Source organism: Rousettus aegyptiacus, unplaced genomic scaffold (assembly GCF_014176215.1).
Source record: "Rousettus aegyptiacus isolate mRouAeg1 unplaced genomic scaffold, mRouAeg1.p scaffold_m13_p_17, whole genome shotgun sequence".
Classification (NCBI taxonomy): Eukaryota; Metazoa; Chordata; class Mammalia; order Chiroptera; family Pteropodidae; genus Rousettus; species Rousettus aegyptiacus.
The window spans coordinates 7,849,496-7,863,164 of record NW_023416292.1 but is presented as its reverse complement, the minus strand read 5'-3'; the positions used below and the strand labels follow the sequence as shown (position 1 = coordinate 7,863,164).

Here is a 13,669-nt window from a genome sequence, read left to right as displayed (position 1 = left end):
GTGGTCCAAACACGTCAGTCAGCTTGGATTGAGCTTGTTTATTTTTAAACATTTTGAAATTTGCTCCTTCGAATGGTATACGTACTTGTTCTCTCTTTTTCCTTCTTTCTCCTTTTCTATTCACACAGAATTTGGTTTACTCCTATCCAATGCGTGGGGTAAACGATGCTCTAGGTAAGCATTACATCATGACATGTTCTAACCTTTCCTGTGCTTGAAGCTCAGGTATCAGTTCTGTGCCCTGGCCCTCCGGAGAACTGTCTCCTCAAGGCAAACACAGAGGCATTTATTGGCCAGAACTGGATTTCTTCACAAAGCATCCTTGGTTTGATCTGGTTACACAGAGGAAAGAACTCTCAATTATGTCCGCACACAGTCAAGAGAAAGTTCTCATGGGAAATGATGCTTAAGCGAAGCTAAAGAATGAATAGGAGTCTGAGGCACAGATGAGAAGGGAAGAGCATTCCCAGGAGTGGGAGTGGCCTGTACAAAAGGAGAGAACAAGAGCTTGAGATATTGAAGGGAAACACAGGATGGTTTTGTGAAAATAACTAGTGGGAGAATCATTCGTTTATTAAAAAATATTTTATTAAACATCAAGCGATGTGCTCAGTACTGTTCTGGGCACCAGAGATATATTAGTGAATAAAACAAAGATTCCTGCCCTTACGCTAGTGAGAGACGTCAGAAAATAATCAATACACATAAGGCAAATACTAAATTAGTTTTTCTAAAGAGTTTAGAACAATCCATGGCACATTATAAGGGCTGAGTGTTTGACCGACAAACTGATAATTTTATGTGTTTGTTAGAAGGCACTAGGTGCTGGGGGTGGGGTGTCATAGAGCTTCATCAAGGAAATTGGAAGTGTCAAAGGGGCATCTTAGGTTTGGATTGTGATGTTACAATTGCTTTGAGAAACATATTTTTAAAAAATACTATTGGGCGAAGACTTAAAAGAGGTACAGAGTTAATGACACAATTATTTTGCTAAGAACCTTTCCATGCAGGTAACAGCCAGTGCAAAGGCCCTACGGCAGAAAAATATTTGGGGGAAATATTAAGGAGGCCAGGGTAGAAAGAGGAGGTTGGAGAGATGGGAGGAGACAGAGAGAAAGTCATCGTAAGGATTTCTAAGTTATCACAAGGACTTTGGTTTCATTCTGAGTAAAATGGACAGTCATAGGGATGCAATCTGACTTAGGTTTTATGAGGTCAGTCTGGCTGCCGTATTGAAAATAGAGTTTCTGGGGGCAACGTTAATAGCCACATGAAGAGGCAGCCAGCCTGGCAGCCACACATGGTACTAACCTGCAAAGGGCACTGAATTAGCACTAGGAATTTCATAAGAAAGAGTTTGTTCGTACCAGAACTTCCTTGGGGAGAGTATTATACGTAAGGAGAGAAACAACCCTGGGACATGTTTGGTTGGGCAACAAAGAAATTCACTGAATGTCTTCTGAGGACTATGGGTCTAGTAAACTGTAGATCTTTTGTTTTGCTAAGTGGGAGCTACAGTCTGGGGCCAGAGATGAACTGTCAGAACCGTAGGGGAGAGGCTAAGTGGACCCTCCGTCCCATCTTCCCTCCACTTAGAGCTCAGCCCCTTCTTAGACTGGACTTTGTAGTAAATCAGACCATGTAGAGAGCCCTGTGTTTCAGTCCCACTGCCCTAAGGAGAAGTTCAGAGGCCAGATCCTGAATGACCTTGACCGCCCTTCAAAACGTACCTAGTTACACAAACTATATACACTTCCGTGATGGCCTTCTTTTTCTACCTCCAGACCCCATAGGAAAATGTTCTCTTCCCTCATCCTAGGAGCGGTTTCATTCCATTCTTCAGTAATAATGATTCATTGTTGTTCAGAAAGTCATTGCAAATCATTTCTGAAAGCATCTGCTCTTGAACAATGGGATTTGGCTGAGGATGACTCAGAGGATTAGCTGTTGCTGTCCTAAACATGTGGACCATACCTGGAAGAGGAGGCACAGGAATCTTAGACATGAAAGAGCAGTTCCCAGAACCACATTTCAGAAAGGACAATGTTGGGCATTACATAATGATAAAGGGGTCAGTTCTCCAAGGAGACATAATAATCCTTAATGTGTAGGTGCCTAACAACAGGGCGCCAAACTACCTGAGACAAAAACTGATAGAACCGCAAGGAAAAATAGATGAGTCTACTACTATCATAATTGGTGGCTTCATCACCCCTTTGTCAGAAATGGACAGATCCACCAGGGAGAAAATCAGTAAGACCTAGTTAAGCTCAACAACACCATCAATCAACGGGGTATAACTGACATCTATAAACGACTTCATCCAGCAACAGCAGAATATGCATTCTTCTCAAGCTCCCCTGGAACATTCACCAAGAGAGACCACATTCTGAACCATAAAACACATCTTGGCAAATTTAAAGAATAGAAATCATACAATGTCTGCTCTCAGACCACAATGGAATTAAGCTAGAAATCAATGAAAGACAGATTACCGGAAAATCCCGGAAAGAACAGTCTAATCACCAATACCCTACTTTAATTCAGCGTGCTTTTATTGAGTGCCTGCTACATGGCAGGTCCCCAAGGGTGAGGACCTCATGGCTATGTCCTTGATGTACTCATCCCCTGACTCCTTGATCTCTGTCACTACTTGTACAGTAAATAAGTATTTATCAAATTAGGAAAATTTACTTGGAATTAATGATCTGTGGGCAAGAGATAGGGGTGGGGTAGGCAGAGACCCTGACAATTTCAGATTTCATAAGTGCTCTGAGATCTAGACGTTGCTATGGGAACATCGAGGAGGCTTTGTTTTATTATCTTACATCCTTTATCTGTTTCTTCTTGTATTACCCTGTTCCTGGGTCTATGTTATTTTCTGCATATTGCCATGCATGTATGTAGGGGCTCGATAAAAGATGGTTAATGAAATAATGAAAGCTACCAGCACTTATTGAGTTCCTCCCATCTTCACAAACATTTTCTCAATTAATCCTCCAATAGCCTAATGAGACAGGTGTTATCTCTATTTTATAGATAAGAAAAATATAAGAAAAATGGGCTAACAGGCCCACAATAACTAGCTAAATGATGACTGTTGGAGCTGGTTTACAAACCCTGGTCCAGCTGACCCCAAATCCATGCTCGTAGACACCACCGTACTCTGGATCTGCCCCTTGTGGTGTGAATAGGAGATGATCTAATACATCCTATTTTCCAGTTCCTCTTTGGGAAAATGGCACTTATTCTTCCTGCCTACTTTACTGGGACAAGGTCAGTTTTGTGTTCAAATGTAAACTGTGATGTACAAGTACTAAGGTATGAAAGCAATTATTTGTTTACTGTATAGTAAAAGCTCCTTTTGCCTAGAAATTGTCTTGTTCATCTTTGATCTTTCCAATTCTTACCTCGGTCCTTGAAACATAGTAATATTTGTTAATATTTTTTTTTTGCATGATAAAATTACAAGTTAAAGAGAGAATACATAGTCATGAAGGGTTTTGCAAGATGATATTTTTTAAATGTTGGAATTGTATTTATGAAATTGGAAAATGTAAATTTATATTCCTTCCAGGTTTAAGAAACTAGCTTTTTGGTGGTGACTGTGTTTCCCATCAGATTCCAAGTCACCACGTGCCAGCTCTGCAGGACGTGAGCAGACTTGGCGAAGGTGCTGCCAGGCTCTGCGCCCGCACAGCGTGGTCAGGAGCGAGAGGTGATTGCTCACTGGGCCCAGCACACCAAAGCACATTTTGCAAAGCTGCTTTTTGCACATCGTCAGGTGGAAATGTAACTTTCAGAGTATAAGTAATTTTCGTTTGTATGTATTCAGAGTGACTGCAGAATTGCTTTAGCAGATAATTTCACGGTGAGAAGAAAAATACCTTTTAGATGTACTCATCTGAAATCCTGAAAGCTCAAGTCAAGGTATTCAGCTTTCTTCTTTCAATGGCTGTGCTCCCTTTACAAAGAAAGAAAAGGAAAAATAACCTAAATTTCTCCTTCCCATGAGTAAGATGCTATGCCCCCTACATCGTTTGATCTTTCAATTGACTCTCTTATTGTTGGCTTTATTGTCTAGATGAGTTAGGCTGATGTGAATTTCCATCTTTATTATTTTCACTTTATTCTTTATGGACAGCATCACTAACTCCATAGGGAGCCACCTTGTGAAGTCATGGGCGTAGGCATAGGAGAGGACCAGGAGAATGGGTGTACATGGCTTCACATAAACCCACTGTTGCAAGGAGAAAATAACTATTGACGATGGGTCTGGAGAGTCTCCACAAATGAAAAATAAATACAGCAGCATCTGCTCTCTTCTTAGTTCTCTGGTGCAGTGCTTCTCAAGCTATCTGTGATGAAGAACTAGTTTCTGATCTTTTAAAATATCCAATCCGTGCCAGACTAAGACTTTTGTCAAAATATACGTTAAATTTAGAAAAATTAAATTTAAAAAAGATGAATAGAATGAAAGCCCCAGTTTTTTATTAGATTCAACAGACATAAATTTATAGTTCAGTAAACATTCAAACATAGATAAAAAGGAAAGAATTGCAAACACTATGCACATTTTTTTATTTAACATGTACACAAGTGATTACTATAGAAAATTCCTATTGTACTTTTTTCATTCCACAACTATAATTATACAAAGTTACGAGTGAAATAGCAATTTCTCGTATTACATGCCTATATGCACACAGGAAACGAACACCATGCATATATTAGCTTGCTTCTTGTTTGCTAATTTATCCAGTCTAGGCTAGATTAACAAAAACGCCATATTCAAGGGACAGAGGATGGAGCCTGAAATGAGTGCATCAAGGACACTGGCCATGGTTCAGGCACTCAACAAAACTGTGCTGAATTAAAGTAGATTGTTGGCAACTAGATTATCCTTTCTGAAATATGGTTCTGGGAACTCCTCGTCCATGTCAAAGAATCCCTGTGGCTCTACTCTCAGGTATGGTCCACATGTTTAGGACAGCAGCACCTAATCCTCTGAGCCATCCTCAGCTAAATCCCATTGTTTGAGAGCAGGTGCTTTCAGACATGATGTACAATGATTTTCTGAATAACAATGAATCATTATTACTGAACAGTAGAACACATTCTCCATGAGGTCTGGAGGCGGGAAAGGAAGTTCATCATGGAAGTGTGTATGGCTGATGTTCCTAGGTATGTTGTGAAGGATATTTAAGGTCATTCAGGATCTGGCCCCACATTTCTCCTTAGGGTGGTGGGATTGACATATAGGATCTTTGGGTGTACTGATCTCATGTTGACAGCTCAGAATATTTATTTTTAATTTTTATCTAAAATGAAGCAAGAGGTACCGTGTTTTCAAAATTCATCTTCAGTTCTTCATGAGTAGCCAGTTCCAAAAATATTAAATTTAAATTATCTTTTGATGAAAACACAAATCCATAGACTTGTCTATGCACAAACCTAGGAAAATAAATATAAAACATTCTATCAAATTCGGAAACTATGTGGTGATAACTTTTTGCAGATGTGCTATAAGAATATCACTTCCTTCACTAATAATGGTTAAACTCTGGAACCTGTCGTAAACTATGGAAACTGTCTTTTTAAGCTGTTAGCTTTAAGCTGTTTCTGGTCTTCGTATATGCCATTAAAAAGCATTTTCCTCTCTTACATGGAAGTATTAAGATCATTACAATAGCAAAGACAGACAAGTAACAAGTCTAGCTGTCTAATTCATATCTTTAGAAAGTCGGGACCAAGCTAATTTCTTATTCTGCAAACCACTAAGAGTTCATCCTGTACTTTAGACATTCTTGACAGAACTTTTTCTCTCAACAACCATCAAACATCAACCCGCGATGATTAGTTTATGATTAGTTTCCTTCTCTCTTACTCATTCAGAGCAGTCATGAATTTAACTCTTTTACCTTTACATAATCCACAATTTTTACTGTTATCACTAACTACAATGTTTAGTTTAGTTGACTGATTTTTGAAGCAAGTCTTTCTCAACAAAGACAGCAATGCAGTAATTTACATTGTGGTGCAAGTTTATTAATCTGGGTAATCATTCCCGAATATTTTCCTGCCTTTGCAGCTGTGCCATCAGAACAACTCCTACACAACACTTGAACTACACACCACATCTGTTGATAATGTAATTCTTTTTAGCTTTATGCATTTGAAAACTAGTAGCTGTCTTTCGGAAGCGAGCATGAAAGAAAAAAGGATTCTTCTTCATCTCGCCATCGTGTTCAATCGCATATGTACTGAGAGACTGTTATATTTGCAGTATCAGTGCACTTGTCAAGTTGCAATGAAAAATGCTTCGCTTGCTTTATTTGGTCTATGAGTTGGTCTTCCATATCATTAGCCTAATATCTTGATCTTTGGTATAATTTGAAAGTGGTACTGGAGCTACCTTCTTTGTCAAAGATTCGTCTAACAGTTTCAAGCAAACACTTCTGATGCAGATTTTCACTAGCGTCATCAACTGCACATTGTTTTTTGCTTCAGCAACCCAAAGTGCTATTTTAGTAGAAGCCTGCAAAGAGTTAATGTGTAAAATAGTGGACATTTGTTTCTGTGGCTTTCTAATGCAATATTCTTTTATTTCAAAGAATTCTTTTGGTTTCTGAGCTTATTTTTTTTTAGCCTGTCATAAGTAAATGCTGCCCAAGAAGTTTTAAAGGTATCATTAGTTAAAATACCTCCTCCAATAACACACTTTCAGGTTTAGCATGCCACCCTCAACCTTGGCTGCAAACTCAAACTTAATATATGAAGAATTACATTTCCAAATAAAATTAGCATGAACTCGTTGGTCTCCATTTCTTTGGAATGGCTTCCGTTGCCATTATTTGATATTTTTAGACAAAATATGTCTTTTCTTGAAACAAATCATTAAAAAAAAGTCTTGTGAAATTTCTTTTACAGTTTGTAAATTAGAGCTAAAAAATACATAATACAGTTTTTCTTAATTTAGCTGATAAATGTTAAACTATAAATTGAGCAGGGTTGATTAAAAATGGAAATCACAGAAATAACAAGTTATGAAAATAAATGCATGCCAGCATTTTCTCTACCTACCTTGTCTTCTGTGGCCTTCTTCATCTGACTTCCTGATTGGCCACCTCGTGCTTCTCATATGAACTAGCACAAAGCTGGTAGGAAGAAATTTCTCTAGTAATTGTTTAAAATATCTCTGTAGCCTAATTCATGAGAAAATCAGGGAGACTCGGGTTTTATGGCTTGTGGTTTACACTTCATGTCACCTCCTAACAGGAATGGCAGTATCTAATTGTGCCCTGGGGGAATGAGATATTTCTCCAATTATATGTGTAAGGTCCATGATTATATTGGTTATATTTAACTGGATATGTGATATCTAAAAAGAAGAGCTGACTCCAGGTCAGTAATTCACAGTGTGCAAACACTTACAGTGTGCAAGGTCCTGTGCTAGATGTGGTAGGGAATACTGGGGTAAGACAATCGTAGTTTCTGTCTTCTATGACCTGACAGTTTTTTAAGGAGGATAACGCAAATAGAAAGTGTGTCAACGATCTGTTGCCGCATAAGAAATTGCCCCAAAGCTTAGTGATACAAAAAAATAATATATATATTTTTTTTATTTAGCTCATAAATCTGCAGCTGGGCAGTGGCTCATCATGGTGTCTCATTTCAGTTTCACATGTTATCAGTAGACTCAGTTCAACTGAGGACTGAATGATCCTGTTTCAAGATGGCTCACTCACATGCGTGGCAAATTGGTCCCTGAATGTAAGCTGGGAACCCAACTGGAGTTTCGAGCAGGCGCCCAGGTTTCCTTTCATGTGGGTCACTGCTTGGACTTCCTCATGGCATAATGGCTGGGTACCAAGTGTGAGTGTCCCAAGAGATCAAGGCAGAAATGCATGGCACTTTAAAGACGTAGCCTCAGAAGTCACATAACATCTGTTCTACCATGCTCTGAAGGTTGATGCAGTCACAAAGGCCTGCCAGGCTAAAAAAGAGGGCAACAGACCTATTGACAGGTATGTGACAGGATTATAGGAGATCATGCATGATGGAACATATTGTTGTAACCATCTTTAGAAAATAAAATCTTCCATTCAAGATTTTTCTTCATTCATTCAACAAATATTTATCAAACACTTACTATGTGCCTGGTAGTGATAAGGATTCGATAGTCAAAGATAAAGAAGACATGGAGTCTGTCTAAAGAAATTGGTAATTGTGGGTGAAAAAAGTGATATAATTAACTACTTCTAATAAAATGCAGGTACTATGCTAGAAGTTTGTGCAAATTACAGTGGTGGCGCAGAAGAGCGGGAGGTGGTACAATTCCTCGAGGAAGTAACATTTGAGGTGGCTCTAAAAATGTGTAGGGCAGGAGTGCTCAAATTGCGACCTGTGTGTCCCTGGGGGTCCCCAAGACCTTTTCAGGGAGTTCGTGAGGTCAAAACTACTTACATAGTAATTCTAAGACATTCTTTATCTGTTCTATTGTGTTGCTGTGTGTACTGATTGTGTGAACACAATAACTGGAATCTTAGCATGAATAAAGGCAGTCCCCAACTGCATTAGTCTTCATCGTATTCTTCACTGCCACGCTCTCATTGAAAAAAAAATCTAGTTTCACGTACGAACACCCTTGACGAAACAACACAAATAATTAAATTTATTCAATCTCTACCCTTGAGTACATATTTTAATATTCTGCATGACAAAATAAGAAGAATACATAAAGCACTCTGCATACTGAAATACTGTGGTTGCCTCAAGGAAAAGCGTTTGTGCAGTTGAATTCTAAACTGAAATAGCTGTTGTTTTCATTGATGTTGTCTTCAGCACCGTTTTTACTCGAGAGAACAACTGACGAACTAGTTATCCACACTGGGGTATTTGGCAGATGTTTTCTTGAAAACCAACGAGGTGAGCCCATCACTTTGGGGAAAACAACTGACAGTTTTGTTGCCAATTAGAAAACGAAAACTTTCAGGCAAAAATTAAAATTATGAAAAATTGGTATCTGCCACCATGAGTTTGAGAGTTTTCAATATTAAAGATGATTAGAGATGATTGATGGTGATATTAGCGAATAGGAATTTTTGATATTATTTAATGAAATGTGTTGACTTTTAGAAGAACTGTGTATCTCAGTGAGCCCATATTTTCCAGATGATCAATGCATGATGTTACAAAATCATACATGAGGGAAATATCTATTCAAAGTGCAAGGTGGACCAATGTATTAGTGTAACAGAGTATGAAAAATTCATTGATATGGTTTCAGATTCTACATTAAACCATAAGGAACTACCACTTGTTGAATTTAGGCTAGGAGCAAAGAAGAATGTTCTTAGTTATCTGAAAAAGCTATTAAAATATTTCCCCCTTTTCCAACTATATATCTGTGTGAGACTGAATTTCTTCATATACTTCAACCAGAACAACATATCACTTTAGATTGAATGCAGAAGTAGGTATAAAAATGTAGCTGTCATTTATTAAGCCAGACATTAAAAATGATTTGGAAAAATGTAAAGCAGTAACACTCTTCTCACTAATTTTTTTTAATGCTTGGACAATTGCTATTTTGATAAAATATGTTTCTGTGTTAATATATAAGGAGTTTATTATTTTTTAAGTGGATAAATAAATATCTTTAAATTTTCTCAGATTTAATTTCTAATATGGTAAATAGCAACAGATATAATCCACATAAAGAAAAGCTTTCTTGTCTTCAATCTTTTAAGAGTGGAAAGGAGTCCCAAGTCTCAAATTTGAAACCCAGATGTCACATTCACCAGAATAATGAATTTGCTGGAATAAAGACTCAGGATCCTGAGTGCGAGAGCACTATAGGTACATTTAGATTATCATACAAAGCTCATATGGGCTTCAGTGAGGGGAAGGAGACAGGTGTGAGAGATGAGGCTGGCCAGAGGCTGGCCAGGTAGGCTAGGGCCAGTGCAATAATGAAGTGCTCAAGCTTCAGGGTGCCTGGTTCAAATCTTGGTTTTGTCACTTGGTTCCTGTGTGATTTGGGGCAAGTTACTTAACCTCTCTGCATCTCAGTTTTCAGATACTTAAAATAGCATTCATCACAGCACCTATTATCTAGGTCTGTGAAGATTTAATAAAATAATCCATAAAATACTTGACATAGTACTTGACACAAAGAAAGCACTCAATAACAGCTACTTTTTTAAAAAAAAATTATTTATTTTAATAGTTTCAAGTATATAGTACATTTGTTAGACATCTATATAGTTCATTTTCTGTAATACTGGCTTGGTGGTGATAAATGCCTTTAGCTTACTTTTGTCTGGGAACCTCTTTATCTGTCCTTCAACTCTAAATGATAGCTTTGCTGGATAAAGTATTCTTGGTTGTAGATCCTGGGTCTTCATCACGACCAATGTTTTGTGCCAAATCCTTCTGTCCTATACAGTTTCTTTTGAGAAATCAGTTGCCAGTCTTATAGGTGTTCCCTTATAGGTAACTATGTATTTTTTTTCTTGCTGTTTTTAATATATTTTCTTGTATTTAACCTTTGGCATTCTAATTATAATGTGTCTTGGTGTGGGCCTCTTTGAATCCCTGGTTTTTGGAATTCTCTGAGCTTCCTGGGGTTTTATGTCCATTTCCTTCACCAGGTTAGGGAAGTTTTCCATTATTATTTCTTCTAACAGCTGTTCAACATCTTGTTTTCCTTCAGGTAAGCTGGTCAGATGGATATTTTGACCCTTAATATGTTTCTTAAATTATTTTTAATATCTTTGCATCTTTTTTCTTGCCATTCTGACTGAGGGTCCTTGGCTTTTCCAACCTCTAGATAGGTCATTTGATCCTTTTCTTTATTCACTTTGTTCATTCCATTTAATACACTTCTCATCTCAGATAATGTGTTCTTCATTTCAGACTGGTTCCCTTTTATAATTTCCATTTCCATTTTTTTATGTTTTTTATCTCTTTGTTGAAGTTCTCACTGAATTTATCCACACTCCCCAAAAGTTCATTGAGCATCTTTATAATCAGTGTTTTGAACTCTGACTCTGTTAGATTACTTGACTCCATTCTATCTGGATCTCTGTTCTATTCCCTCGTATGGTTTCTACTTCTGTGTCTTCCCATTTTGGCTGCCGTTCCAAGTCTGTTTCTATGTACTTACCAAAGCTCCTAAGTCTCACGGTCTTATTAGCATGGATTCGTGAAGTAGGCGTCAAGTGGCACAGTCCTGAGAGAGGGTCAGCTGCAGGCCAAACATAGCCCAAACCTCTACCCCTCCACGGCCACCTGTTAAGATCCAGCAAGCAATCCACAGATGCTGCGCTTATAGTTGCCTCAAAAGGCCACACCAGAAACTGAGGCCAGATACCTCCAGTGTGAGTCTAGGCGCTGCTCAGCAAGGAGCACCTGACTCACTGAGGATACAACTAGCTGTGGGTTGGGTGGGGCCACGAGTTGGGGGTGGCGGGGTTTCAGGGAATCCTCTGGGTGGAGCGACCTCTGTTATCCAGTTTGATGACATCTTGGCTATGGTGGACACGTGCACTGGGAGCAGGGAGGACTCAACAGGGAACAGTGGATCCCGCGGGCACTTCTGTACAGAGCGAGTCTCCACTTGGCCCTCACTCCAACGACGTCTGCCTGTAAGTCCCTGGTGCCCCCTGCGTGCTGCCGAATAGGCATTGGTGCTCCGAGCGAGCAGGCCTGTCACTGCAAAAATCCGCCTGTGGCCGCAGCCCCTTTAACAGGCGTCTGCCGCCCCCGCAGCCTCTGTCTCACTCAGCCGCTGGAGACCCGGCAGCCCCGCGTCCTCACCCCGGCCCACCTTCTGCCGTCACAAGGTGCTTCCTCAGATTTCTTCCTATTTATGTGGCTTGTTCATCTTGATCCCAGGCAATCTTTCCTTGCTGCTGCTCCTTGTTTCCGTCACAACTTTGATCTGGTCGCCAGAGGGATGAACAGAGCCTCTACCATCTACCCCACTGTTTTTCCCTCCTTTCAATAACAGCTTCTGTTTTTACTAAGGTGTTTGGACTCTGTTCTCTAGTAAGAGAGAGTTTGGAGGGTTTTAAACAAGAAAAAAAGACATGACCGGATTAAGATGTGCTTATAAGAAAAACACATGGAGAGCTTGTTGTAGTTGGGTCTTTTTTTTGATGCAACGTGGCCCTCAGGGGAAAACCATTATGGCCAGTTTCCACCAGCTACTTTTGTGGTAGAGTCTTCAACCTCAGGAAGGTTCTTGGGGGCATTTCAGTGCACCACTTACTTAGGTGGCAATATTATCTTCAACTGATAATCAGTTCTCTTTTGTGGAAAATTTTGCTGGTCCATTACTTTCAAATTTGGGCTGATTTTTTTCTTCATTTCACTCAGCTATTTATGCCCATTACTAGTTACGAAATCATTTCACTCTCCTCAAGTAATTGGCCGCCTGCTACCCATTCTCACACATTACCATAGTTTCTGAGGTAGCCGGAAGTTACCGTGGCACAGTCAGCAGAACCAGGCCCGGCCAGGAGCAGCTCACAGGGAGAGGAGCTGCTGGTGGCCAAGAAATCACCGTGTTATTACAGAGAGTGAAATTCGGTTCATCAACAATGCATTGATCTTACTCTGTGCCAGGCACTGAGGAGCAACAGAGGTGAAAGAATATACCTCCCACTTCATCTGAGAGAGGTTTGCCCGTCCTTTCTGTGGGGAGGATGAGTCATGTTTGCAAATAACTGCATTGTGAGTTATGTGTGACAAGTGCTAAAACAGAAGTAAAGCAAAGTGCTTTGGGAGCCCAGAGGAGAGCCTGCTTCAGGCTTGTGGAGGCTGGCCAAGACTTGATAGCGTTTGAGCTGGGCCTTGAAAGAGGGGTCAGGTTCTGACAGGGAGGGATAGGCAGAAGAAAATCTTTCTATGGGGAGAACAACATGAACAAAGATAGGGATGTAGAACAGGCAGAATCAGCAACATGATTCGCGCAAATGAAAATACTAAGCCCTTTGTTTAAAAAAAAATCATTAAAAATTTTAAGACGGTGACATCAGGGCCTTTAACCAAGCATAGGACCTTCCTAGGGCCATAGGCCATGTGACTGCATGGGTGGCACATCCATGGAGCGAATCCTGAATGCAGGGTGCATACAAGGACAGGGTCAGGGTAGAACCCAAGGACACTCAAAGCTAAGCTGCTCGTACCCCTCATGAAGGTGCCATTTCTTCCTCCTGACACCTGGCCAGCCCTCCTTAGCCATCTCTCTCCATGAAAAATATGACCTTTGCGTCGACATACTATTTCTTAATCGTTCCTCTTTCAAGGGAGAAAAGGGGTGGGGAGACTGCGAGAGTTTCTAGTCTCTGTAAAATGTAAATGTAGCCTACAATTATTTCTTCTCAGCTGGTAAAAAGTTCATCATTAGGTAAGTTACTAATTTCTTCAATTAACTCTTCTCCCTCTTTTATTTTTTTAATCCTCGGTATCCAATTATCATTAAATATTTCTTGGCTAAGCCTGTTGTTTTATAACCTATTTTATAAAGACATCATACTCTTATCCTTAAACATTTTTTAAATAGTGAGACTAGCGCTGGGCTCCAGCTTTCTTTCCCTCCTTGGTTTCTCTACGCCCCTGTGAGTAAGTTGGCTCTGGGGCTCCACTCACCCTGGGAATG

General features: G+C 39.7%; 1 protein-coding gene across 2 annotated transcripts in view; it reads left to right on the top strand.

Annotated features, from left to right (window-relative positions):
- The window catches only part of KCNH1 (potassium voltage-gated channel subfamily H member 1), a 297,899-nt gene that overhangs the window by 174,902 nt on the left and 109,328 nt on the right, over positions 1-13,669 (top strand). The gene's annotated exons all lie outside the window — the stretch shown is intronic.